Here is an 8,184-nt window from a genome sequence, read left to right as displayed (position 1 = left end):
CCATATCTAGGCTTGGTACTGATATTAATAATCACAAGGTTCGATGGAAATCCGGTAAATTATTGCTGAGAAATAGCCCGGATAAATTCCGTCTACAGACGGACGGTCGGACGGACCGGAATCCAGTATAGCTCCCAGATATCAGGGAGCATAATTAGTATAAACTAATACTTTTTCATATTGACTCAAACAATTTCGCATGGATATGTTGTCAAATTTATAAGTTTCAAGATTTAAAATATACTGAATTACCCTTTCATAAGAGATAAGTGCTGTTATACACCAACGTTAGTGCACACATGTCTTTTGCGGAGGCGGGAGAAGTTCGTTGACTTTGAAATACCTTGACATTTCTTATTGGTTCCTGATAATATATTTCTCGATTCAAATCACGTTATTTTATTAAAAATTCATAACGTTACGCTGCGACTGATAAAACAAAACCGGAACTAAACATTGTTATTTGTTTTGAAACGTCATGACGTCTTTCCTGTTTACGGACGTTGGTTTCCCGCGCTTTGTCTAAATACACTGCTACAAGAAATATTTCTAAAAAGAAAGCCGTTCGACTGATTTCATTTTTATTATTATTTCTTGAAATCGGTATGCAAGAAAAAGATTATGTCACTAGTTATAGGTGCAGATGGAAATATCCGGCTCTCGGGTAACTGTTTAGGCGGTAACTCGGCAGGGAGCCTCGTTACCGCCTAGACAGTTACTCTCGAGGCCGGATATTCCCATCTGCACCTACAACAAGTAAAAGAATCTTATAGTCTGCTGTGTTTTCCTGTATTTTCCTATATAAACTCAATATACACTGAGATCATGGAAGAAAGAGGGGACAACCCAGATGACTGGCTAGGGACATGGTCCCGGGTTTCACTGACAGCTCACAGGAGCTAAAACTCAATAATCATTGTAAAAGTCTAGGTTGAAATACATATATAAATAAGAAATTGTGTTAATAAAGTTGTAAACAGAACTGTTTTAAATAGCTAATTGAAAATTGATTGCATCTTTGAAATTCGACTGAACATTTATAAGAAACTGTGCATTATTTTTCGTAGGAAATAAATCTGTTGATACTGTCAAACAGTGTTATGTTTTAAAGAAAGCTTCAGGTACACAGGCCACTACGCTACAAGGTGAATTAAAGTATATATGTATTAATCTTGTAATTAAACATATAACTCATAACATTTTGGTTTGGATATCCCCACACGTCTACATTCATTTTCAAAATCTGTGATTTTGATTGTACTGTTGGTGCACACAAACTGTGGCAATCTTACAATGTGTTCAGATCATATGCTTTGATTACTTTTCATCGTCCGTTGTGGTTATTAGTAAGGGTCATAAAAGTTTAATAGTATGTAATAAGATGAAAGAGGATATACCCACAGGAACACCATAGATTGATCGAGAGAAACGTTAAAACACCCGTACTTATGCCTAAAGAAATGCTGCTGCCAGGATACTTTAGAGCGGTTTGAATATAAGACGTCGGCACAATAACAATATTCTCATGCAATTAGTTTCTAGACCTACAAATAATTTTACAATTTAATGGGAAATAAATATTCAAACTTTCCATTTAAAGCTAACGTGAATTATCAAATGTGGAACTAGGTATGAATATAACAATTAAAGTAAGTATTATACATATCTACTGGACGGTTGTTCTTAACTTTTTCTCCAAAGAAAAAGATGTTTCAAAGCAAATATATTCATGAGGAATCGATTACCGTACTTATGAAAGCTGACACCTTCTTTGAATTGTATTAAAAGAAGTGTTCATGCATTCTCAGAGCTTTAATTAAATATTACTCTTTTTCCCTAGCGGTTGAAACCATTGTTCAATGCTCGAACACAAAGTATGGATCTTGATATAACTTTTTACGTACATTTTTTACATCTTTTTTCATTTTGTCAGTCAGCCAGTCAGTCAGTCAGGTCCCAGATCGCACGACAATAAAAAAGAAAAAAAAAATAGGAAATTAATACTACTTTTTTCAGAATGCTTTAAAACTAAATTACTGACAGACTGTATGTTATGGAAACACATGAGAATTAGCTGTTTTTACTGTTGTTTTTTACAATGAAAATCGAAAAGCGTTTATAACGCTTTACTCAAGGTAAGCTGCTTTAAATATAAATATCTATATTTAACTATCGTTATATTCATAAGCATCCATGGCGGTATTGGTAACGATAAAGGAAGATTTTTTTTTCTTAAATTGGCATCCTTAAGATATTTTAGAAACAAAAGCTCATATTCTAATGTTCATAATAAGACCAAACCTCAATTTAAAAGATCGTTTTAACTAAAATCTGAAAGTCAGTGCCTTTAAAAAGGGCAGTATGCTGAATATGTCGAATATTTTAATGTCTTGTTGCATCTGTACTCGATGGGGCTATAGCGAAAAGGTCTGTAAAGGGACTTTGAATGCTCGGCAAAATCCTTGTCCTGACAATAACATTAGAAGGTTCTAACTCGAGACCCCTGGTGTCGCGGTCAGACATTGTTACTGTATGCTTACATTCTTTTTATGCGCCATGGTGAAATACATTGTATTTGTAGAATTAATAAAAGTAAGTTTATCAAACACCTTCATCAATGTTTTAAATTTAAAAGTGTTTCACGTATGGCTCTTGGACTGTGATACGGGAATAGCTCGTTACGGAAGTTGACTAGTCACAGAGTGTATTGCACTTTAGATATTCTTTATAGGAAATTCATTCACCAGACGCTCATGCCAGTAGTTGTTAGGAAATATTCATGAGGGTAAAAGAATGTTCGACAAGGCATAGCTCGAGAAAGCAAATGACATTTGTAAATGTGTTATTTTTTTTATACATGTATTGCACGTGATATATTAAACAATAAGTAAGATAGACTATACATGTTTTTTTTTAATTTATCATCAATATATATTTTTGACATAAAACGGAATTTTGTGGTGTTCTTTATCATTTAGACATATGATATTTCCCTTATTCATCTTCCTGGCGTCTTTGGGAGACATATATGTTTAGCGACTAAATTATGACTGAAATTGTACAACACACCAAACTTGGTTGAATGTCAGGAAGATCAACACTATGTAGTATTTGATTTACATTTGTTTAGTTGTAACTTAAGCCTGAAGGTAAATTAAACTTTATTCAACACTTCTTAGGTTGCCCAACCCATTTGCTTTTGTCTTTTTTGTAATTCTATGTATCTACTTGCATGTATATATGAGCAATAAAATATGGTTAAATCAAAACAGGTCCGCGAAAGAGTATTGGAGCCTCATAATAAACTACCGTCTTGAAACAATAGCTTGGTTTATAACCCATGAACTCCGGAAAGGGCGGGCGACACTACACTGACTATTTACCACGCTTGTTAATCACTTAGAAGTTCTGAAAGCAGTTATTTTGTTTTCAAATCGTAACGAACTTTTGAACTTTAGAAAGCTTTATGACTGATTAAGTCTGAAGCTTTTTATAGAAAACTCATAAAATATGTATGTCATATCCAATAAACCGAAGTAAACAAATTGTTGCTCGTCGTTTAGGTAGATACATTATTCAGAAATATTTCTAAATATTCTTTTTCCAAATGGAAATGCAAAACTTACAATCAATATTAGATATTTTACTCATGCGAACATTTTCTATGATTTGTATTGAAAATGCATTGATATGGCTATCAATAAAATATTATCTATGATAAAAATTTATCCTAAGGTTGGCATTTGCCAATATGACTACTAACCACCGGGTATATATGTTATATTTTCAATTCTTTTTATTTCTGATACATCAAACCGTATTCAACTTCCGGTAACTTTGAAAATGAAGTGACCTTTCATGCAAGTAGAAAAGGATCTTCAAGGTCATACTCTGATTGCATAGTACACGTGGTGGTGAAACGATGTCAAAAATCCTAAAATAGTTTTATCAAACATGAATACTGTCACCGGAAATCATCTCTTTCTGTAGTTTGATCAAGCATTTGTTTAAAAATCGGGGTTAACCTTTACTCTTCTAAATTTCTAAACTGAACTGGTCCTCTTTCATTTTGGGCAATGCCATTTATTATTGGAAGGGTGTTCACTGAACATTTACTGACTGAATAGCAAACAGTGCTGACCATGATCAGCATGCACGGACGTGCAGGCTGATCTTGGTCTGCATTGGTTGCAATCGCAGAATCACAAAATGTTTAAACATCCACTGGCACAACTTTCATATCAATCAGTCGAATTTACAGTTGAACATAAAAACATAAAAAGACCTTGCAAACCGGAAATTGATAGATGTCAGAGAAATTCAACGTTGGGTACCAAAAAATACTTCAGCACGACGAAATATACCACAGATGAAAACTATCATAGGATCACTAGTTTTTAATCCATATTTCAAACTTAACAGCAGCCACTATTTCATCTGGAACATACACATTGCTAGGTGTTTTGAAAAGTTTTCAAAACGTGAGTAAAAATAACAAAAATAGCAAAGATTTATCCAGTTTAGTTAAGTCCTTTCCTTTTATTTCTTAAATGTTTAATCTGAGTATGACTATATGAAAAAGTCATGAGTGCTTGCAATTATTATTCTCATGGACCATTTTGAAATACAACAAGCAGGTGCCAAAGCCTTTGAAATTTAATGTCACAAATATAGGTTACGCGGTACGTTTCCATGTGAGCAATTACTTAAAAACAACAAGAAACGATTTTATAAAATTTCGCACGGCATTTTAATACAAGAAGCAAAAACACTTGCAAAACACTGATCATTATTAAAAACGGACGATTCATGAAAATATTTCGACAAAACAGGCTGTTTAAAACTCATATGTCAAAGACTTGTTTAAAACTATTATGAAAAAGACTCAAAATCACGTACTTTCATATTAGAATCAGTCACTGGTACGTAATATCATGACGTCTATGATGTTATTTAAAGCAGTACTGTATTTTAGAATTCCTGTGGTAATTTGTTCATTATGTCAGCATTATTTAACCATTTAGCATCAAATTAGAGATATACCAATGTGATTGTCAAGACGATTGAAGATTCAAACACATTTATTTTGACTACAATGTTGCAAATTCTCGCAATTGCTTCTGGTCGGACATGCGCTTATTCAAAACGGTATACTACTTCCTTAACGTGCCATGTTAATAATGCAAACCCAAATTATACTGTGTACGCTTGATTAGATATTTCATACAGAACCGTTTCGATTCGTTGAAAACAACAAGGCACGCTATATAGATATAGTTGATGAAAAGCAGAGACGGTTAGTGTTGTTGAGACATAAGGGACAGTAAACACTGTCCGATCACGATGTTCTCATACAGGAAAAGTTTATTTTTTATTTCCTTAAGTCTGAATTGTTACTTTGTAATAATGTTTGAACAGTTTATTCATCAGCTACAAGATGTTAGTTTTCTGGAGTGCAAGAGAATGTGTGATCAGGAAGCAAACTGTCTGTCAGTTCGATATATACGAAGGTTTTGCCTTTGCAAACAGTATGATGTATTACTCAGTAAAGAGGTCAGAGAACCTGGAACTCAGGTGCATTTAAAAACTCAGCAAAATTCAAATAGTGTATGCGGAGACACTGGACATGATCAAGAATGTCAGAAGAGGATATGTCCTGTACCAACTATTGATGGTGCCGATATGTCTGGCAATTTGTTCGATGTAGGCTCGAAAGTGAAATTCACGTGCCGAGATACTGGAAGGTCACAGACAATACAATGTCTTTCTGATGGTTCATGGTCAGCAAACACATTATTTTGTACGTCAAATGTCTATTCTGCTTGTTGGTATCCGGGTACTTTGCAGCACGGGCAACTTGGGACACTTACAGCATTTAACGATAGTCACGGTATTCTAAATGTGTCTTGTGATGTTGGTTACACTCTTCATTTCCAAGAGAATATTCTTTGTGAAATTGCTTCCGGAAACTGGACAGGATTTGAAGCTACGTGTTGTTTACACCTGAAGATTTCAAGTTGGACAAAAATATACAGTTCCCCGAGACACCTGTCCAAAGGCATTATTGGTCTTTTTAGAGGGGACGAAAGTTTAAGTTACATTAATACATGTACAACTGGTTTCTACCGAAATGAAAACATATTTCTTAACTGGGAAAATGGGGGAATTACAAGCATAAACTTCACTATAATAGCAAATGACACTGTAGTGGCTTACATGCTTTTCAACGCAGCTGGAACGACTGCAGAATCTTGGTTTGGTATTGAAAATCTTGTAGAAAGTTCATGGTCAGATCTTCAGCCTTCAACAGAAGTTCAAGAGTTTAGTTTTCTTGGAAAGGACACAGGTCATAGGCGGTGGTTTGTAGCAAAATATACCAATGATACATGCACGGGAGATATTGGTTGGTTCGTGGCCTCATGGAGGTATTTTTACGCGTGCAGTGATAATTTTATTGAAGGAAAGCAATTTTTGTATGCGAAAAATGGGCATGCATCAAGATTTGACCCAGAAGAAGCAGGGGTTGCTGATAAGTTTGAAATATGGATTCAAAACTAGAAATGCGGTGCTATAGAGGAGTAATGTTTAAAAACAGTTCTGTTATAGTTATCACCTTGCATACACATTTTTCTTTTGGGGCCCCTTACGGATAACCCCGTTTATTCATTTATATACATAATTATCTTTATTCCGCACAATTTTTGACATAAAAAAGAAGAGGATACACAAGTGATGTACAGATGTTGAATTTAATAAATACATTTGTACTTATCATGAGCGCCCTTTTAAAAAAAGTTTTTATGGAATTCTGATCCAGATGAAATGAAAAGAACAGTCACACAGTCTTATGAATATGGTTGTGTCAGGAAAGTTAATGCTCATCACTATGCGTCAACTATTATGTACGTTGCAATATATATACAATACTTTTAAAAGTTAGATTAAAGTATCCGATCCACAAATAGATAACATTTCGATGTCTAGTCACCCCATGGTCTTTAGGAGTTTAGTCTGCTGAAGAAGAATTAGTAAATACGATGACCTTAATAATATGCACAAATTACTACAGTCATGTTTTTTTGACTACGAAATGATAGAAAGCAAACTGTAATAATAGGATTTCTGTTGAAGTATCATTGAAAACTTTTAGTAAAATAATAAATTTCATATTTTTGTCATATAATTCATATTTTGTTTTTCAATAGATAATTCACTTTCAAATGATACCAAAATCGTATGAGCTTACCAGGCATCAAAATTTGATATATTGCAATAGCATTGTTACGTAGAACTTGCTTATTTGAAGACCGGATACCTTAAGACATATGGGTAAGTGTGTTGGTTAACTTTATGCATTTTATCCACTCGCATTTGTATGTTTTATGTAAGCATAACTGTCTTGAATCGGGCGTTTTATGAGAAAAACAAATATTTCATCAAAACACTACCAAGAACATTGCCTCGCTTCGGGATCGACTTACAATTTGATTGACAGTCTTTTGTCCTGTGAAATTTGACAACCAGCTTAGTTAAGAATGTAATATACAAACTGCCATCAAAGATCTTATTGTTGGAATAAAACGATATTTAATTTAAGCTTGGAGGCGTTCCCATGAATAATTTATTTGACAAAGAACGACTACATTATTTAATCAGCACTAGCTTTTTTCAAATTGTAAAACAACTCAATATGAAAAACGTACGAACTTTGATTTTCTGTCCAAGAGCATTAGTGCCATACTACAAACAAAAAGAAACAGTAAAAAGAAGGCAGGCTTTGTGGTGTATGGAAGGCGTATCATATGATAGACAGACATATAGATGGATAGACATACAGACAGACACCGACAGGCACATTTTACAGTTTACACATTATCCCCATTTATGGCCCATATATGGTTGTCTGTCAGGGTTTGGATTATAATCCTCTTGTAAATGATGACATACAGAACAAAGTGAATTTATTATAATTATAAACTGTTGTAATAAAGGCACTCAAAATGTTTTAGATATCAGGAAATTATTGGTATATTTCTAAAGAAGGCTTTAAAACTAAGTTACTGACAGATTATTTGTTACGGAAGCACAAGAGAAATAGTTGTTTTATTCTTACATTCATAATATACATATATGACCAAACTTCGATTTAAAATTTAAAGAAAGATCATTTTAGCCAAAATCTGA

The sequence above is a fragment of the Mercenaria mercenaria genome, chromosome 16, assembly GCF_021730395.1.
Source record: "Mercenaria mercenaria strain notata chromosome 16, MADL_Memer_1, whole genome shotgun sequence".
Classification (NCBI taxonomy): domain Eukaryota; kingdom Metazoa; phylum Mollusca; class Bivalvia; order Venerida; family Veneridae; genus Mercenaria; species Mercenaria mercenaria.
The sequence above is the reverse complement of the archived record's forward strand: the minus strand, read 5'-3'. Positions refer to the sequence as shown.